Source organism: Saimiri boliviensis, chromosome 19, assembly GCF_048565385.1.
Source record: "Saimiri boliviensis isolate mSaiBol1 chromosome 19, mSaiBol1.pri, whole genome shotgun sequence".
In the NCBI taxonomy this organism is placed as follows: Eukaryota; Metazoa; Chordata; class Mammalia; order Primates; family Cebidae; genus Saimiri; species Saimiri boliviensis.
In genome coordinates this window covers 30102479-30124319 of record NC_133467.1, presented here as the reverse complement: position 1 = coordinate 30124319, position 21841 = coordinate 30102479, and the positions used below count along the sequence as shown (strand labels likewise).

Genomic DNA, 21841 nt, shown 5'->3' with positions numbered 1-21841 from the left:
TATATTCAGCATATAGCACTATGCTAAGTAATGTACAGGTTTCAAAAGAAGAATAAAATGTGATTCATGCCTTCAGAGAGTTAATAATCGAATTAGAAAGCAGGGTATACATAGATCATAGGGAATCTTAGACCCAGGAGAAAACTTAGGGGCAGTTTAACACAATAGCTTCATGAAACAGCTAAGAAAATAGGTTGAGGGAGGTGAATGGCTGATCCAGCCCAGCTACTAACAGAGCTGAGACCAGATCTCAGACCTTTAGGTCTGTAGGCGAACGTTTTATTTAAATGTAAAATGAAATTTGTTTATAACACCAAGAACATTCTTTTTTTAAACATAATTTTAAAAACTTTATAAATTTTTAGAGATATGTTACATCTGTGTTTCCCAGGCTGGTCTTAAACTCCTGGGCTCAAGCAATCCTTCTGCCTCAGCCTTTAAAGTGCTGGTATGACAAGCGTGAGCCACCGTACCAGGCCAAGAACATTCTTTGATGACTTAAATCATTTTTATATTTGAAAGCAGAATGACTTAGTGTTTGATGTGGGGAAAGGCAAGACATAAATGTGTTAGAAGATATTTCTGTCTTCTCTTGGAAGACCAACTCCTCCTGTCACCGATTACTGTGTGACTCTGAGCTAAACACATTCATAAATACAGAAGAATTTAATGAGCAATGCCACATCCCTTGCATTTTTTTAAAAGCAAGGACCACCCTAATTGACAGTGAGATCTTTATGTTAATTTCCCCATTTAAAATAGATAATCTTTAGGGTTCAACAAGAAAGAATTATGGAATAAATAATAACATAGTGATAGGAATACTATTACTGTTAATAGTAAAAAAAAGTATGAACTATACTGTTGGAATAATAAGAGTAGAAATAAGTAAAATTAAGTATTTACAAAGTTTATTCAGTGTGTGTCACAGTTCAAAGTATTTTGAAGTTTTGTTTCCTTTTTTAAAAACAAAATGCTTTTAAACTGTTCATTGCCTATATTACTAAATAGTTATAAGTTGCACATTCAGGTTCAGCTCCCCTTTTTGAGTACCTACCGTGTGTGTTAAGTATATTGCTGGTTCTTTAACATATGCAATTGCATTTGGTCCTCACAAAAGCTCTGTGATATAAACATTTTCCTTAGTTTACAGCTCAGATAGCTGAGAAATTAGGAGAACCACAACTAAACTTTCTGCATGGTCCTCTGCAGTCATTTTTCTGAAAAGCAAGTGCTAACTTTTAATAGTGTCTTTAGCCTTTCCCTCAAGTAACAGTGTGTGACTAAGTCAAGACAGTAGAACTAAATACCAGTTTATGTTACCGTAATTTCAGAGTAACAGCTACTGTTTTATGTTCTGGTCATCTATTATATAAATATTTATTATTGAGCACAAAATTTGGCATGATGGCAGCAAAAAGATGTATTTATCCTGGAGTTTTCATGATAAACCAGAAAGGTTTTTTTCCCCCCAACCAGTTTATTAAAATATGGAGAAATAAATTAGGAGATGGTAAGCTACAGCCTTCTTGGCATCTTAAGTTTACTTAATTAAAGCACTTTAAAATAAATTCATTCCATCCAAATTTAGCAGCCATCTCTTGCAAAGTTTGCTTACTTTTTCCATGGCATTTTAAATATACAAAAGCCTTTAAAAAAAAAAAAAAAAAAAGCATTTTCTAGTAGGTAAATGTCAGTCACTTTCTTAAACTAGTCTGTCCTAGACCAACAGACCAATTCTACTTTCAAAACAAAACGTACCATTTAATAGTAAAAATAAACAGTCTGTCTTCTCACTAATGAATTTACTGTCTACATTTCTATAGATGTGACCATGTGTTTTCATAGGAAAACTGGCTTGCACTCAGACTAAGATAGCTAGTAAGATCCATTAGACAAAGTGGGCTATAAACATGAAAAATCTCCCACCCCCTATTCTGTTTGGTTAATTTTGCCGCTGTCACACATTCTGGTGATGTACCATCCTGTTCTCCCTTTTACTCCAGGGAACCTCATTTGGCGTATAGTTAGTATACAGTTATGCCATCTAGTTTGGCATACACCTTTGAAAATAGTCAGTACAGTTCCACATTTATTAAGACCCTAATAGGTACTAGGCATTGCCTTATGAGCTGAGAGGTACAAATATGAAAACTATATGAAGTCCCTGCCCCAGATAAACTCACAGTATAGAAGAACATTTGTTAGCTACTTTTTAGGTACTGTACATCATCAAACAGCTTTCTTAGTTTCAGGTGACAGAAACTCACTCTGGGTAACTTAAGTAGAATTTCTAGGAGGGCCAAATAATCTGACTTGGATAGAGGTACAGTACACAAAAACAAAGTCCCAAGTTACAGCACAGAGCCGGACATAGACCATAGCTTACGTCAGTGATATCACTGATCCTGAACTGTACTTCCAGGACCAAAGCCATGGCTGGCTCCTGCAACTAGATACCACTTCTTCCGGGCCACCCTTCTTTCCGGAAGAGTCTTTGTAGTCTGGAGCTGGTGCGTCTGTCTGGCAGAGCCTAGGCCATATGCCTGTACCCTTCTTACAAGAAAGTCTGGGAAATAAATTATCTGGTACTTCATATACTTCACTAGTAGGAGGTCAGCTCTATCTCACAAGATAGGTTCTGTAAACCTAGGTATGCAGTCAGGCACTAAGTGGCCAAAAACTTATCTATCAGCAGCATTTTGAATAATCAGAGAATATTCAACAGGAGTTAAGAACAAGGAAACAACAACCAAAAAAGGAATACGGTGAGTTTCCCCTTAATATCACAAAAAGAAGAAAAAGCATTTAGTGAAAGGCTAGGTGATAGCCTATATTCTCAGAAGTTATAACGTCCTAAAGAATGTAGCCTCTACTGGAGACCCATTTGGTCTGTGCAAGTACAAGCACTATCATCTCTCTCTCTCTAAAGGGTCAGTATGATGTCTAGGAAAGCAACCCACGTTTGGAGTCAAAGCCTTTTGTTCTCACGCTGCCCAGTCTTAACCAGATATGTGATGTGTAAGCAAGTAGTTCTGTTAGTATCCTCATCTATAAAATGAGAAGGTTGAGGTAGGTGATCTTTCAAGTTCCCTCTTGGCTCTAAAATTCTATACTTTGTGCATGATAGGCCAGTGACAATTAATGTTTTTCCTCAAGTCCATTGTATGTTTTAGAAGGCAAATAAATCATGAGCTTATTTTTTTTGATGACAGTATATTTTCATGAACCCAAAAAAATTAAATCTCCACCTCCCACTTAGTTTAGGTTGTTTTGGATTTTTTTAAACAATTTTATTTTCCCACACAGTACAGTTTAGGCGTTCAAGTTGCAGCAGGGGAAATACTCACTGAATTTGTCATCATTATTTTTGGCTTCTATTTTTATGTGAGCTGTTTTAGTTTTCTAGTTTCAATGATCTATTTTTTAGATTTTAAGCTACAGCATACTTTAACATTTGAGGATTAAATTGCATTTGTCATAATCAATTAGAATCTTATGTTTCTTTCAAAAATAGTTTTATTTCAATATGAAATGCAGGATTCTTCACATTTATTATAAGGTGGAGAATTTTTGAGACATTCTGTATCCACTGGTCAGTTATTTTACTGTTTTGATTCAATGATGGAAAATGGTAGCCAATTGTACATTTAAAGTAAACCGAAGAAATAACTTTATGCCGAGATAAAGGTTGAAGTAGCCATTTGGAGATAAGAATTTTATCTCCATACCTTCAAGAATGACTATATGTAAACCGGGTCAGAAAAATAAAATTTATACAATATTTATTTAATAGAACCATCTTTAAGGCAGACTATAAGACCTAACACAAGAGAATTTATTTCTGGAATTACTTGAAGGAATTTATTTAAAAAAAAAACTGTTCCATCTAAAACATGTTTCTGTAATGTAGGCTCCAATAATAGGTTCCTAGAAATTGTTTTTTTTGTTGTTGTTTTGTTTTGTTTTTTTGAGACACAGTTTCACTCTGTCACCCAGGCTAGAGTGCAGGGGTACGGTCTTGGCTCATTGCAACCTCCGCCTCCCAGGTTCAGTCTCTCCTGAGTAGCTGGGATCATAGGTGCATACCACCATGCCTGGCTGATTTTTGTATTAGTAGAGATGGGCGTTTTACCATGTTGGCCAGGCTGGTCTCAAACTCCTGACCTCAAGTGATCCACCTGTGTCAGCCTCCCAAAGTGTTGGGATTACAGGTATCAGCCACTGTGCCTGGCTGGTTCCAAGAAATTCTAATGTTTGTTCTGTTTTTAAGGAGAAAACTTATTGAACAACTTATGTCTAAACTGTAGTCCTTTACTGATAAACACTACTGTTAACAAATTCTTATAGTTAACATAAGCTGATATTGTGGCTTAAGTCTTTGAGGAAATAGAGAAAAACTAGCTAACATCCCTTATGAATGCATGTTTTTATGTATTAAATACCAGTACCAAATTGCCTTCTACTGTCTTTTTCACACTAAATAACGTAGATTTAAACCTTACAAGTCTTACACTTTCTTATACTTCTTCTTTTTTTTTTAAATATATATTTTATTGCATTTTAGGTTTTGGGGTACTATACATCTTTCTTCTAGAACAACTTTATTGAGTTATGATTCACATACCGTATATTTCACCCATTTAAAATCTTTAACTCAGTGGTTTTTAGTACAATTTTAGAATATATCACCTCAAAAGAAACGCATCCCCATTAGCCGTCACTCCTCACTTACCCCTTTCCCCACTCCAATAATGCTGAGCACCTTTTCGTGTGTTGCTGGCCATTTGTATATCTTCTTTGGAGAATTGCCTATTCAGAACATTTGCCCATTTTTTATTGGATAATTTATCTTTTTATTGAGTTATAAAAATTATGTCTTCTAGGTATATGACTTGCAAATATTTTTACTCATTCTGTGGGTTTATCTTTTCACTTCCTTGAGCAAGTCTTATTCTTAACTCTTGTTAAATTTTGGTTTTCTGAACATTCTGCTACATTTTCTAAATGTCTCCAGTTGTGGAGTAACCTGAAATGAATATTTTTTGAAAGCGGAACTAAACTCTAATTTAAGACTATAATAGAAAATAATAATTGCTATAGGAACCAACTTTTTTTTGGTTGTTTACCGTGTGCCAAGCATTGTGCTTTGCAACCCTAAAATATAAGGTTGTTATTCCTCTTATATAGATGAAGAAACAGAGGCTTGAAGAAGTTAAGTAAGTTGCACAAAATAAAAAAGTGCTAGTAAGTGGTTAATTGGAATGACAGTGCAGGGTTTTTTTTTTGACCAGTTTTCACATTTTATTTGGGGTGTTTGTATTCCACTATTGTACCTTTTAAAACAATATTATTTTACAGCCTCATTTTCCATCCATTACAATCCTTAGATTTTTTCAGGCGTGTTGGAACCTAATCATTCACTTCTGTCTCTTTAAAACTGGAATTTCTTGGTTTCTGACCAAATCTTTTGATTTCTGTAACCTTTCGATTTTTTGACTGTCCCTTCCAAATTGGCCCTTTTAAATGAATTCTAATATTAGTCAAAGCTAAAAAATATATATATAAAGGTAAACATGCTATTAAGATGATTAAACGTATGTAGCAGACCATTTTAAATGTTTTTTTGATTAGCCACTGTTAAGAATTTAACTGATTTACTTCATTAAAATGTTTTAGTAGCTCAATGAATAATTATATAGTGCCGTGTAACAAGTTACCCCAAAACTTAATGGCTTAAAGCAGCATTTTTTATTCCACAGTTTCTTTGGTTTAGGAATCCAAGTATAGTTTAGTAAGGTGGTTCTGCTCTAGGTCTCTCATGAGGTTTCAGTCAGGCTGTCTGCTGGTGCTGCAGTCTCATTTTTGGGGAGGATCTATGTGCAAGCTCACTCATGTGGTTGTTAGGAGGATTTAGTTTCTTGTGAGCTTTTGGACTGAGACTTGCAGTTCCTCACTGGCTGTTGGCCGGAGTTCTCCCTCAGTTCCTTGCCACATGTGTCTCTCTATGAGACAGTGTATGACATGGCCTCTGGCTTCTGTCACAGTAGCAAACAAGAGAGTGTCCAAGATGGAAACTATAATATCTTTGTAACCGAATCTCAGAGTTGATATATCATCACTTTTTAACCATACTCTACTCATTAGAAGCAAACTATTACATTCAGCTCACTCTCTATAGAAGGGAAATACCAAGGGTATGAACACCAGGATGTGGGCTTACTGAGGGTCATCCTAGAGGTTGCCTATCACACTCAGTGAATCTATTGTTCAATCATGGAGAATCCAAAAGTCATGGTGTTTTTACACAGAACACTGATATACACAATTCCATCTTGTAAACAAGTGATAATTTTATCATCTGAAAATATATGAGAGTCTCTCCATCCTAAAATATGTGTATGTGTATATATATTATTTTTAAAGCATCTTTATTCCACATATTCATTTGCTACTTGATCCATTTTATCAAGAGACAGCATTAAAGTTGTAAGACACAACTAGAATAGAAAATTTTATGTGTAACTTTATGTTTTCCTCTTGACTTGGAAAGATAGCTATTGAATTTTAATATTGGAAAACTTTGGCCAGTGTATAAGCTGATTTTAACTTAAACATGTACAACATGGAAAAGAATATTTTTTTTTCTTAAATCATGCTTTAGACTTCAACCCTAATTTAAGAAAGTAAGTGATCCTCAGTGGACTTTAATTCATTTGTTCAGCAAGGTTTATTGAATTACTCTTTAACTCATCATGAGTTACACTCATAATAAAAGTCCACATTCCTAATTTTGGCCTCCCATAGCTCAATTGATCTCTGTCTTTCCCATTTCATTTCCTATTGCCATCTCCCTTAACCTTCCACTCCAGCACAGATTTTCTCCTTCTTCCCCATGTTGACTGCTTTTGCATGCCTCAGGGCTTTTCCATCTTCCTGAAAACCTTTTACCCAGATCATTACATGGTTCACTTCACTTCATTTATTTCTCTGCTCCAGCATCACTATCATAAAGAAGCATCTCACCACCACTCTTCACAATATAGCAGGGACCATCAAAAAGCAAGAGACGCAATTAAAAATGATGGTTGAAAAGATTAATCTCATGACAATGTACAAGATAACTTGTATGTAAACAGAGGCTGAATTAGACACGGATGAGCAGGGGCCACAGTTAGGAACTTTCACATTCATTCAGGTATGAATTGATAATGATCTGGTTATGACCGCCTTGGGCATGAGCAAAGCTATGCAAACATTCCCCCCAAACCAAATCTTCTCTCAGATTTGTAATGCCAGTAAATTGTTTCCACCTTCCTCTATCCTCTTCTAGCAGAGCCATTTCAGAACCCAAAACGTTTTAAAGAAAAGTTTGAAAACTATAGGAAGCACCAAAGAAGGAGCAGGAATTGCTTAGGTTTTAGGTCTAGAAACCACGATGCAGTGGGGGCTTTGCTACAGGAAGGAGTGAGTGTGCTTCAAATTGACATAGCAGCTGTGTGCTTTGTGCCTGAGATTCCTTCCAATCCTAGATGTTTCCTAGTGGTGTTGGCAGAGCTTCTGTTGGCTGTACCACGCTCTTTCCCAGTGCCCTTTTAAAGAAAGTGTATGGCCAACTCCCTCTATGTAAAGTCCCATAACTCTCAGGAGTGTGGGTTCAGCTGTAAGTTTCTTCCATAGTAGTTACCATTTGGGTGTTTCTGCTTCTTCTAAACTCCCTTCTAATTGTTTTTCCTCTTGTTTTTAAGCCCAGTGATTTTTTCCCCTGTATTTTACACATGCTTATGGAAAGAACAGATATGTTTTCATGGCACTTAGCATGTTATAAATGCCTTGTTTTCCATGGAGTAAGATCATTCTACCACTGAGAACATTAAATCCATGTTCCTAAGGTAACCCATGTTTTCTTAGAGATAGGGAAGAGTCATGACCAACTTTCACATTCTCTGCTTTGTTTTTGGGGCATCACCCATTGTGGTAACCATTCCCAAGAAGTTTGCTCCCCAAAACAAAATTACTTCTCTCCCTACCCTTGATTCAAGTGGCCTTTCATTACAGATTGAGATAATCTCATTTTATAGAGAAATCTAGTAGGTAGTGCACTCAGTTGTAAAGACAGATGCAAATGCGTTTCAGTAATTGGTACAAAATTATCACAAAGCTCTTTAGATTAACAAGTACTTACAGACTAGGTGGAAAATGTTTATTCTGTGTTGTTAGTAAGAATGCCCTAATCTTCTGTACACATTTGAAAATATCCAGGGAGCAGGGAGAAAGAGAGACAGACAGGGAGATAGACTTGTATATAATCATGGACTTTTGAGATAGGCAAGCAATTCTCCTGCCTCAGCCTCCTGAGTAGCTGGGATTACAGGTGCATACCACCACGTCCGGCTGATTTTTGTATTTCTAGTAGAAACCGGGTTTCACCATGTTAGCCAGGCTGGTCACGAACTCCTGACCTCAAGTGATCCACCCACCTCCACCTCTGCCTCCCAAAGTGCTAGAATTACAGGCATGAGCCACCGCGCCCAGCCCCAATACCTCATCTTGAATTATAATTCCCACATGTTGAGGTTGGGACCACGTGGAGTGACTGGATCATGGGGGCCGTTTCCCCTGTGCATTTCTCATGATAGTGAGTCTCACAAGATCTGATGGTTTTATAAGTGTCTGGCATTTCCTCTGCTTGTACTCGCTTGGTCCTGCCCCCTTGTGAGGAGAGTGCCTGCTTTTCCTATGCCTTCTGCCACGATTGTAAGTTTCCTGAGGCCTTCCTAGCAGTCTGGAACTGTGAGTCAATTAAACTTCTTTACTTTGTAAATTACCCGGTCTCAGGTATTTCTTCACAGTGGACTAATACAACCTGTAAGGAGACTGGTCCACTGGTTTCCTTTCCAGCCTCATCGCCTCCTACTCTTCCCTTGATCCTCTCTGCCCCAGTCACACTGATCCCCTTACTATTCCTCAGATACTTAGGGCATGCTCCTTCCTAAGGGCCTCTGTACCTGCTGTTCCCTTTACCTGTAATGCCCTCTCCCCAGACACCTGCATGACTAGCAACCTTAAAATGTCATTTTGCTGGTCAGACCTTCCCAGACTGCTCTTTCCAAAAGTCTAGTCTAGCTCTTAACATTTCGTATCTACCTTCCAGGCTTTAGTTTCATCCTTAGTTTTTATCAATTTAAAACATACTGTGTATTTCCTTACTTCTCTTGTGTACCGTCTACTCACTAGAATGTGACTGCTGTGAGGGTAGGGCTTTCATGTGCTTTGTTGTTCACTTTTCACTCCAGCATTTATAACATGTGAGGCACATAGCAGGCACTCAGTAAATATTTGATGAATGAAAACAGATCAGAAAATAGAAAGTCAAAGAAGCTAAGTGAGTTTCCCCAAAATGATGTGGTATAGCAATATCAGAGTTAAAACTGAGAGTGGTCTTCTGATCCACATGCAGTTTGGAGCCCAGCTACGCCAGAATCAGAAAAAGTTGTAATACTCTGAAATAAAACTCAGCTAAATATGGTACTTTTATGTAATTTGCAGTTTCACATAATTGATAATTGTTTCATCAGTATCATAGAGGATGAAGAGCAGTCCTTCCTTTGGACTGTCTCCAAGCAGCAGAAATAATGAGAATAAGTTACAGAACTTAAAATAAACCCAGGTGTTTCTGGGCCTCAGATTCCTAATGTCCACAATGAAGAGACTATGTCATTTCAAAGCTCGTCACAGCTCTAACTAATCTTGACTCCATCTCATGGATGAATGAAATGCCTGGTTTTCTTTTTAATTTGTTCAGTTCTATGCATACAAGGTATGCAGTTTGTTCTGAGATGATCTACACATGGGTATTTCTGTAATTCCCCTTTTATCATCAGTAGCATCTGTTTGATTCTTTCCCCTACATTTGTACAAAATGTAGGCTTCCCATCTCACTGTGTTACATTGCAGGATCAGCAAGCATGTCAAGGGTCTCATGTGTCTCTGATCTCATGCAGCCTCTGCTGCAAGGAAGCTCTCACCACTGCCTCCTCAGAGTTATCCAATGGGTAAAGAAACCAGAAGGCAAGACCACTTAAGGCCAGATAACTAAACCAGCAATAATGGTGTCTGGGTCAGGAAAGGAAATATTTGTACAACATGGCCTAGCACTATTTGCCACTCTGAATTAAATCTGCATGTGGTAATCAGACCTAAAAGAAGTGCGCCAATAAGTCAGGCCATTGGTTATTCAGCTCTGTACAAGTTTTGGCCAAGAAAGTTAAATGCAGTGTTTGGCATTGTATCTCAGCCTGGTTCATTTCTTCATTAGAAATTCCCTCTGTAGAGAGTAAAATACAGTTATTTTGAGGTGGTGTCCATATCCTTAAGAACAGGAGGCACTGACCTAAGTTCCTTTACACATACTAGCTCTTAAATGCACAACGTTTTTTTTTTTTTTTTTTAAGAGACGGGATTTCACCATGTTGGTCAGGCTGGTATCAAACTCGTGACCTCAGGTGATCCGCCCGTCTCGGCCTCCCAAAGTGCTGGGATAACTAGCATGAGCCACCACGCCTGGCCTAAATGCGCAACTTGAGTAAGGTTTATAATTCTCATTTCTATTATATGCTGCACATGGCTTATGACAAAATCAACCTGCAAATGATGGCAAGATAGAACAAGTCTGCGAAAGAATGGCAAGTTAATTACAGAAGTTGAGATCCTATCAATAATTTAAACCAAAACTTCTATTTGAAAACAAAACAAAACACCAGTGCCCTCAGTCACCTTCTTCTTACTCCATTCCCATTTGCTCCAGCAGGAATTAATCTCTTCTTTCTCCTTATTCTTGAGCACTTTTATATATCTGCACTTGGGTTAAAGCCAGTTCTATTAATTTCTTTGTTTGGATAGAAGTTTCCTTAATTTACTATAACCATTACTGCTGTCACTGTGCCAATCCAGTATGTTTGGACTTCACAGATAAGTCTTGCAGTTTCCACATCATCCCATCCTTACTGTGTTTGTTCTTGAATGACTTTTCACTGGAAGATAGTATAATTATCTTTTACAACATAACTACAAATAGGATCCTAATAACAAGTTTACTGTTTGTTAATTTGTGTTAGATACAGGCATACTGTTAAATTTTCCTATGATTTTTCATGTCTGTCTGGTCTTGTGAACTGTTACTAGTGTTTTTCTTCCATATGTATTTTACATACCAACTTGATTTAAACTGCTTAAAGATAGAAACTGTGTTATATAAGCGTTTTACATGCTGGCTTTATGAATAATCACAAATAGTTGGGAATTTGGTTGGATGCCTCATCTGAAACAGTCCCTACTCTGATACCACCCTGGAACTTCAGCCCTTGGCCACCTGCTTTTATGAGTGCATTTCTGTGTCTCCCGCTTAAGTACTTACATAAGATGCTACTGAGTACCTGACTTCAGACCTACAGAGTCTTTTTTTTTTTTTTTTTTAGACAGGGTCTCAGTCTATCACCCAGGCTGGAGAGCAGTGGTGAGATCTCAGCTCTCTGCAGCCTGAACCTCCCAGGTTCAGGTGATCCTCCCTCCTTAGCCTCCTGAGTAGCTAGGACTACAGACACGTACCATCATGCCCAGCTAATTTTGTATTTTTCATAGAGACAGGATTACTCCATGTTACCCAGGCTGGTCTTGAACTCCTGAGCTGAAGCAATCTACCTACTTTGGTTTCCCAAAGTGCTGGGATTACAGGTGTGAGCCACCACACCTGGTCCCTGCAGAGTCCTTAAAAAACAGGAGTGAATATAAGGAGGAGGCTGGGGAAGAATCCTCATTGATTTTAACCCTGGTGTTAACACTCCTGCGATACAGCTGTGGATCCTCCAGAAAGACTGTTTTTGCTGTATCAGTGCCACCTATTAGGAATTGTTCCATAAGAGAGTATGAGAAACTCTCTGGAGTTCAAAAAGTCAAAATGACATCCTTGCTAAAAAATCTCTTTATGGTTTAAGTTCCATAGTTACAACCAGGAATCTCTGGGAATTTGGTCTCTAAGCTCTTCTCAGACCCTGTGTTGCATACATTCCGCAAGGTCCTTGGGGGATGGAGCAGGCCTAGTTTTTGGTTTTCAGCAGTGTTTGTTATCTTCACAGCGAAATGGAACACTGGAATGTGATATTTACTCAATTTTGCACATTTTTCATTCAGTATTTGTATTTTTTATAAATGGCAGTTCTTCTAAAAAAAAACCAACAAAAAAATCTCTGATTTTGTGAATTTAGTTTATAAAACAAATGAGAGCAAGAAACTTCTCACCCCTGAACTCCATCCCTGGCTGTTACCCTTTGCTTTCTGTTCTTACTCTTTCCTAAGCAAGTTAAGTTATGACATTTATTGATCAGAGCATCTTATGGTTAATTCACTTTCCAAATTTCTAACATACCATTTGGCTTCTTACCTACAGAGCTATAGTACCAGAATTCAGTCAGTATATTTGTAAGAGCGACTGCTTCCATTTTTTGAAAGAAATAGAAAGGACTAAGAGCAATGATCTCCTTGTGTTAAAGAAAAAATTTTCATGACATTTGTTGACGACAATAAAGAAGACTTTATTCAAGGAAGGCTGTGGGAACAAGTACAAGGATTACTGCAGTGGAGTCTTGCAGTGTGGGAGAGAGATTAGGCTGGAGCCTGACTCCAGCAAGGACAGTGGGGATTTATAGCCAAGACGCAAGTCGGGAGTCATTAAGTGGAAAATATCTAAGTGGAAATATCAAAGGTAAGGGAGATTCTTGCTAGACCAACTCAACAGAATTCTTGCTGAAGGCAGGCCAGGGTGATTAGATATCAAGGATAATCAGATACCAAGGGTAGAGGATTTTTGTTAAACTTTACCTGGATTCTTGCTCAAACTGGATCCTATAAGGACAGAGAGGGAAACCCAAGGTCAAGCCCATTTGAGCAGGGGCTCAGGGAAGTCTGATTAGAGTTAGTTTAAGGAGAGTCTTTGTCACCTGTTAAAAAGAATTCCTTTTTATGGCTCTGAATAATCATAGCAAGAGATGTGTCTATATCCCATTTTATAATAATTCAAAAATCTTGATAATTTCTTTAAAAAAGAAGCATTTGTTATCAGTCATAAATGTTGCTGTTTATATGCTAAAGTAGTATATTGGAATTCACAGAATGAAACCGTTGTTTAATGTGCAGGATAGTATATTCCAAATTATTTCATATTATGGAAATAAAAAATATTCCATAGTTGTTAAGCCATTTCTTTTCTTCTATTTTTTTTTTTTTTGAGATGGAGTTTCACACTTCTTAGCCAGGCTGGAGTGCAATGCTGTGATCTCGGCTCTCTGCAACATCTGCCTCCTGGGTTCAAGCGATTTTCCTGCCTCAGCCTCCCAAGTAGCTGAGATTATAGTCATGTGCCTCCACGTATGGCTAATTTTGTATTTTTAGTAGAGATGGGGTTTTACCATGTTGATCAGGCTGGTCTTGAACACCTAACCTCAAGTGATCCACCGGCCTTGGCCTCCCAACGTGACTTAAGCCATTTCTTTTGAGACTCTGAGGAAAGGGTACATTCCTGATGTTTTTGGTTTGGATTATCAGTTCACGGTAGAGCAGTGCTTTAATTATACTTGGTAGTGAACCCCTACTAGCTGTTCAATCATGAATCCTCCAGTACTTCTTATTTGAATAATACGGAGATCCTTTTTGTAGTACTTTGTTAGACAACTTTTTTAGATTGGTTTCTAATAGAAGCAAAAGAGAACATCCTTTCTCCCATCTTTTCCAGAATTAATGTTTTCTGATCACTATATTTATAAGAGTAAAGTGAATATTGAAAATACCAAAGTGAGCTTTAGTCATTTATAGGAATTGCTTAAAGAAGGCAGTCATCAGTTACTTGCCTTCCCATGATTGTACTACTGAGAGTAGTATCTGCATTAGTCTCTTAGGCAAGATTTCAAAGAATCCTACTGTTGTCCCAACCTTTATTTTCAAAAGATAAACTTAAAAATTATGTTTGTAAAATTTTAAATGACTCAACACTTGATTAAATTACATCTAAGGATGAGACTGAATTTGCAATCTCAAATTTTCTGCATTTATTTGGCCTTACCTATTGTTTTTGTTTTGTTTTGTTTGTACTAGGCAAAGAACTTTATTAACCTTGGTTTGAAACTTGATTCCCAGGCTTCTTCAGCTTAATTAGCTGCAAAGAATGAGTTGTGTATACGCAAAAACTGAAAAGAGCTGTAGTGTCCAATGGGCTTGGGCTTAAAAATATTAGCGATCTAGATTTTATCAGATCCATAAACAAAAATTTCCTAGAAAGCAGTCATAATATAAAATAGCAGCACCCAGTAACTTCTTCAAGTTTTATCTTCAGAAGTTGACTCAATTCAGTTTGCCTCAATCTTGGAAGCCTCATCAAAATTCTCCACAAGATCTGGAACTTCATCATCATCTTCTTCCTCTCTAGTAGCAAGTGCTGCTTTTCCATCCACAGACTGTTTGGGCAGAGCCTCAGCCAGGCTCCTTAAACTAGTCAGACTGTCTGCCCCGAGCTGGGTTAAGATCAGCTGCTTTGTCTCAGCATGACCTGTAATGGTGAAAGCGTTCGCTGCCAGAGATGCCTGCACTTTAGGGTTGTTAGAGTGGATCACTGTTCCTTGGTTTGTAAACATATTCACCTCTTCAATACCAGAGATATTGTTTACCCCTAACTTCTTTAAGGAGAACCGAAGTTTTTTATCATCTGCTGTGGCTGTTCTATGAACCACCACCTTCTTTCTGCGAGCAGTTCCTTTCCCACCAGTGCACGCTTGTGCCGGCAGTTTGGTGAGTTTTTCCTGGTTCACGATTGTTTCTTTCTTCTTGTCAGAGTGGATAAGGGGCCGCGCAGGGGTCTAGGGTTGATGCTCAGGGAGTCACGGTGGACCAGCTGAGATTAGGTGCACATACTCAGGGAAGCAAGATGGCAGCTAAAGGGGGCCTTACCTATTGTTAATGAAAGTTGCCTGCAAGTAGGGCTGCATGTTGCAAAGCTTAAATGGGGCAGTAAAATTATTTATAAATCCAGACACCTTTATGAAGATGTTTCCTTGGTTTCACTTATATAAGCCTACAAAACGATCAGTTGTAAGGAACTGAGGGAATTAAACACATGAATGTTCCCAGACATCTAGGCTTTGCTGAATATTATATGATTAAAAAGCAGCCAAGCTCAATGCGGACTAAGAACTGCTGACCGTGGAGAAAATGAGATTCAGAATGGCAAATAATGTTTCAGACATTGACTTGCGAGCTTGTCTCCACCCTGTACTTAACCCCCACTCTCGCCCTTTTTTGGAGGGGAAAGGAATTATCTAGTTAAAAACTGAATCTATAGGACAACCTGTCTCTCCCGAGGCAGCTGACTTAATGCCAGTTCTTTTTTAGCTCAGTTTCTTGCGTTTAGCAGAGGAGAACACTTCTACTCACACAGTCTTTAAGTCAGCCTCCTGTGGGGCCATTTCTATGCAACCAAGGCCTCATTTATTCAGTTATTCCAAAACATATTTATTGAATGCCTTCTGTGTGCCAAGGATTGGAGATTTAGCAGTGAATAAACAGATAAAAATGCCTGCCCCTAGGGAACTGATATTCTAGTGTGATTACTGCTAGGAGTGTGTGTGAGTTGAATTGAGGCTCAGAAGTGGATGTGTCTGAGAGGCCTCAGGAGTTTGGCAGTGGGGGTGCCCAACCTGTTTCTATGTCTTCCAACAGGCTTTATTACCTGTACAGGTATGGTTGGGGAGTGTTGTAGTCTGTTTTGTGTTGCTTTAAAGGAATACCTGAGGCTGGGTTATATATAAAGAACAGAGGTTTACCTAGCTCACGGTTCTGCAGGCTGTACAAGAAGCATCGTGCCAGCATCTGCTTCTGGTGAGAGCCTCAGGCTGCCTCTACTCATGGCAGAAGGTGAGCCTGTGTGTGCAGAAATCACATGATGAGAGAAGCAAGAAGAGAAAGAGGGAAGATTCAAAACTCTTTTTAACAATCAGCCCCCATGGGAACTAATAAATCAAGAATTCACTCACCCCTGAGGGAGGGCATTAATCTCTTCATGAGAGATCTGCCCCGTGATCCAAATACCTTCCATTAAGCCCTACCTCCAACATTAGAGACCAAATTCCAACATGAGATTCGGAGGGGACAAATACCCAAATCATAGCAGGGAGAGACATTCCCTCCTGTGAAGACACAAATTGAAGGACAGTTGCCTTCAGTGTTACACGAACTGCTTTCTGACTGCATATAAGAAAATTCAGTTTACTGGGTTTTGGTCCAAAATTATAACGCCATGCCAGATCTCAGTCATTTTAACTTAGGGCAGTTATTCTAGCCTTTGAATACATTTTTCCCTTGAATATCCATAGTATTGTGTGACAACCATCCAAAATATTTTAAGATTCATTTTGTCAGTAAAACGTATGCTAGGCTTTTTCATAGGCAGAGAGTAATTTGGTAGTATCAGTCCTCTTATTCTTTAAAGTTCCTTCATGCTCTAGAATTCTAATTCAGTGATTCCTTGTAGAAGCTGAGCCTGCCCAACACAATGGGCAGAGGTATTACAGAGAATTCCATTTTCATACTCTGAGGAGAACATGTAATTCCCATGCCTTGATTTTAAATGCAGTTAAAGAGCCGTAGTTTTTCAGAAGAAAGAGTACTCTCTGGCCCAACAGTAGTAATTGCAGAGGTTTGGTCCTTAATCTGTCCTCAGGGTAGTTATTTCATGGTTACTAGATGTTATAGGGACGTGCTTCTGAATATTGGTTTAGTTTTTATGGGTCTTGAATTTCAGATTGTGACATAAAACAGTTTTCTAACTGGTGCCAGTGATTTAATTGTTAGAAGCCAGAAAGTAATTGGTCATTCCTCATGTTGGCTCACGACCCCAGGCTAAACCTCCAAGCTGTGTTTAGGACAGTGAATCAGGTTCCAGGGCTAGTTCGTTTAGCCTTCAGAATGACTTTTTACACCAGCCCAGTCTTCTCATGGGCCACTTTGTACACCAACCTGAAGTTCATTTGTTTTCTGTTTTTGAGGCACTAATCGTAACTACATAATTGGCTGTCAGTTTGAAGAAAATGAGTAATAATTTTGTTATTCATACTCCTTTTAATGCTGTTTCAGGAAGTGTTTGAGATCGATGAAATGGTACTCTCTTCTGTGATCTAATGAGAAACCTTCCTCAATTGTTGGGCAGCATTTTTGGAAAAGAGTAGCCGGTCCAGTGAAAAGCAAATGTAATACCATTAGTCTTTGAACTTCAATGGAATTAGCCAGATTTCCTGAAATAGTCTAGAAGACTACCAAAAGCCCTACGGGAGCTAAACTTGATTGAAAATAATACAGGAACTTGACCATATAGAGCTTAGATCTCTGTTGCATAGGCTGCTAAATTTCCCACAGGAGAAATGTCATTGGAACAACTTTCAGAGAGTCATTGTTGATGGTTATAAATTCAAAAGATAAGCTTGAGGTTGAAGAGAAGTGACTTTGACTGTGTTTTAGGGACAAGGTCTTAACAAAATGTAGTCTAAATTTGTATTTGAGGATATTAGAAATCCAGAAAAGGATTTCTAATATCCTCAAATACAAACTTATATTTTAGAAAACCACCATTTCTTGAACTATTCTGGGATGGCACTTTCTCAAGTTGGAGCCAAGAATGGTGGAATTTTCAGAAAGCAAAGAATTTCTTGATGACTTGACCAGCAAGTATGAGAGGACAGCCTTCTCAGTACTGAAGGTTGTGTTCTATATTTTCATCATCTGCTGGGTGCCAGGCACTGTGCTAGCTTTGGGTATGTAGTGGTAACCAAAACAGATGTTCTGTTGTGATTTTATGGAGTGGATAGTCTAGTGGGGGTGACACACTTTTTAAAATAAGCAAATAAGCCAAAGTTTAATTACACTTTGTAGCAGATGCTGTGAAGCAAAAGAACAGACATGCTTTGGGGGTGCTACTTGAGTTTGGGTCAGAAGAGAAGACCTTAGGAAATGCATTTGTTTGATGATTTACCCATATTTTAAATGTAATTTCTGCTTGCACAGCACTTGAGTAAGCTGCACAAGGGAAAAAAACCTCATCTTCTGTAATTCCTCCCAGTTTCTAATGCCACTCACTAAATGTTGACTGTGGTTTTGTGGATCCATTTTGTGATGTCCATTTTCCTTCAGGCACTCCTCCCTCTGTCTAATACGGATACAGAATCTAAATCTTTGTAGGAGTCTGTAACAGTACCTGGCCATTACTGGTCTATAATAAGTGCTCATAGAATTGCTGAATGAATTAGTGAAGGTTACAAACCGAGTGTGGTTTCTCAGTTAAAAGTGCTCTTCCAGCGATCTAACGGAGCCATAAACCTTCTCTTTTCCCATTATGCCCCTCCTTCATAACACAGGTGTTCCCAACATTCTCTCCCCAAGAGTGATACCCTGTGGCCCCAGGGTTTCATCTATGTCTTATCTACAGATAACTCCCAACCCTGCAGGTTCTAGCCCTGTTTTCTCCTGTAGAGTATCAGTCCTCACCCATTTCTTATTGCTTGTCAGTCCTCTCCACTAAAATGTCCTCCTAGAAACTCAGACATGTGTGTGCAACTCTTCCCCCTTTGCCACCTTGGGTCTTTAGAGGTCACCTTCTCATAGAGGCCTCCCGTGGGCCCTGCATTTAAAACTGCAAGCTACTCTCCCATCCCACCTCAGCCCACACTCCCTCCCTAATCACCTTCCATGCTTTTTTCCCCCCATAGCATATATTCATCATTTTCTACACTTATTTATTTTCTGTATCTACCCTCTCACTCTCTTCTTTTATAAAAATTAAGCTCTACAAGGACAGGGATTTTTCTTTTTCTGTTTGGTTCACTCCTGTATCCCCCAGTGCCTGTCATGTGGTAGGAATTCACTAAATATTTGTTGAATTGATGCATATTTAGTGTTCAGACATTATATACTATATATATTACATATCATAATGCTTCTGTTGCATTAGGAGACAGTGAACAAGTCAGATGCTTGCACTGATCTGCACTGTCACTGTGAATGTCACAAATATGGACTGATCCAAGTGTGTCCTTATGGTGATTGAGATATCAGGATCATGTTTGGCCATAGGTGATGTGATTTTCTGAAATGATGGACAATTCTTGATTGAGTTCAGATAACAACAATACTCCCAGCAAAGTGGAATGGTGGTGAGAATGGATTCTGAAGCCATACTGCTTAGGTTTGAATCTCTCCTGCCATTTGCCAGCTGAGTGGCTTGTCACATGATGTCTCCATGTTTCATTTCCTCATCTACAAAATACGAATAATAATAATTTTTCCTGATTTAGGAGCTTTTTACAAGAATTAGATGAGCAGTGTTTAGCACACAGAAACATCTAAGTGTTTCTTCAGTAAATTTTTATTTAGTAGTTTCATTCTTATTTAGGGTATATTAAGCCCATGTAAAAGTACTTTATATTTAAATATAAAACAATGAACTTCTAGACTAGTTTCTTTTTAACCTATATGAATTATATGAGATACAAGACAGTTGTCATATGGGACTGTCCCTGTGTGTCACAGAATGGCCAGCAGCCTTGGCCCCTGCTCACTAAATTCTAGTAATACCCTTCAATCATCATGACCACTTAGAGTACCCTGGAAGTTTGGTGGTTTTTATATACACTGTTCTAGCTAGGCCCATACATTTGTGTCATCATTATAGATCATCTAACTAGACAAGCTCTCCGTCTTATCTGAATGTTCATTGCCCAGTGTCCACAGTGCCCTTACCACAGTGAACAAATTCCATTCCGTCACAGCTGAACGTGTGCTATCTCTTTTTTTTCCCTCCCTGCCTTTGGACACTTCCCATCCTAAATGTCTCCTGTCAGAGGATCTGTTTTTAATTTATTTCAGCAAAGGGCATATGTGGTGGTGGCTAGGAGCTCTTTGCCCCATGCATGTGTTCTACCTTAAGCCTCCAGAAAGATTCTTCAGTTTGGAAGCACTTACCCTATCAGCAGTTTGACTGCTTGCCAGTCCTCTCCACTAAAATGTCCTCCTGGAAACTCAGACGTGTGTGCAGCTCTTTCCCCTTTGCCTCCTTGGGTCTTTAGAGGTCACTTCAGATAGGCATTCTTCCTGTTTATGAATGAGGGGCTCTAGTTTTACCACCTTCACTGAACTGCTTCAATTTTACCCCACCTCAGTTTTTGCCAGGCACTTCTTAAGAGAGCCAAACTTCATTTCTAAAAGTATCTTAACATTAATTCAATTAAATAGAACATTTATAAATATTATAATGGAAAAGATCAATATTGGAGTTCCCACGGAAGGTTTCTAAGAAGAAGTAGGCCTCAAAGAATTAATAGAATTGGACTAAGTAGAGAATCAGACTGGGCAGAAAAGAGCAAGAAAGGAGGGGCGTTGTTTGTCTGTTTGCCAAACAGAGGGAAAAAATACTAGCAGAGGTGCAATGCATGTTGTGTGGGATGATCAAAACCAGGACTCAGATTGAATATTAGGTAAGAATGGCATATAGAGTTAACTTACGGAAGTCCTTGGAAACCACGTAAAAACATGACATTCTACCACTTCCTTGTTCATTGTATTCCTACCTCCCTTGTTTTTCTGTTTGTTTTGCGTGAAGGTATCTCTCGCGGTCCATGCATGAGTGGATATTTATTTACCTTCCATGCCCCCATACATGTGTACCCGACATACCAGGGGATTCAGGCACAGATACAGCAAGCAGCACTACCTGTAACCAGCCTAGTTTACAGAGAAAGCTACCTCTTTTTAGGATTAGTGTTTGATTCTGAATAGAAATCTCATTATATAGGCTTCTTTGCAAAGTACTGGTGAAGTCTTATCACTTTTTAGTATTAAACTTCATGTAAAATTTTTGGCTATTTAATTGTTTATGGTCAAGGTCTTTCTGGCTTGTGTGTTAGTCATCTCCCAACTAACAGTCTCTTGGCAGGCCGTGCTTAATTCAGTCACTGCGTATTAACAGGCTGTTCAAAATTCCACATTGCCTAGAGTTTTTCCAGTGTCCAGACACTTCTGGCTTCTCCAACCCTTCCAAGCATTCAGAATCATATTTTAGTGCTCATGTTGGAAGCCATTTAGCTCTTTCCTTTTTATTTGCCTGATTACTTTTGAATTTGAGGTAATTATATTTTATACCCTTTTCCTGACTCAGTTCAGGGTTCGTCTCATTTTGTTTACTCAGAAAGCCCAGAACATGAGATTTGTATCATTTGTGCAGTGCTCAAATGTGTGCTGATGGAAGAGTGAACCTTTAACATGTTTACTCCGGTACTATTCTATTTAGTTCTATTTTTCCTAAATAAGTCATGGTCTTTTTTCATTAAGTATACATTTGCACAAATGGTTCATGAGTCTTTGCACATAACTTAGCTCTCACAATTCCCTAATCTAATGTTGACCATGTTCTATTTTGTCATAAAACGCATGATTTTACAGCTTTTTCATTACTAGAGCCCTGCATATTAGCGTGAAGACCTGGTCCTTAATGAAAGTGTGTGGTCCATCCTCAGCGTCTCACATCTCTCCTGTGTTTTCCTTCATGAGACCTTCCTTTCCTTCCCATCTAAGCCAGAATCTTCTCTGTTTCCCCAGTTAAAACTTGCTCTGATATTTTTTATTCACACTGACGGGCAAGTTGTAGGCAACAACTGAAGGCACCGTTCTTCCCAGGGGTGGTCACTTACTAACAGTAGCAGAAGCTTCATCTGCCATGATTAAGAATTCTCAGGACGCTCTGCTGCTCCTGGGT

At 38.6% G+C, this 21841-nt stretch overlaps 1 protein-coding gene and 1 pseudogene across 3 annotated transcripts in view; one reads left to right on the top strand and one right to left on the bottom strand.

The window, feature by feature from the left end:
* ATF6 (activating transcription factor 6) overlaps positions 1–21841 on the top strand; it is a 163439-nt gene that overhangs the window by 133075 nt on the left and 8523 nt on the right. The gene's annotated exons all lie outside the window — the stretch shown is intronic.
* On the bottom strand, positions 14397–18426 carry LOC104650141 (transcription factor BTF3 pseudogene; annotated as a pseudogene).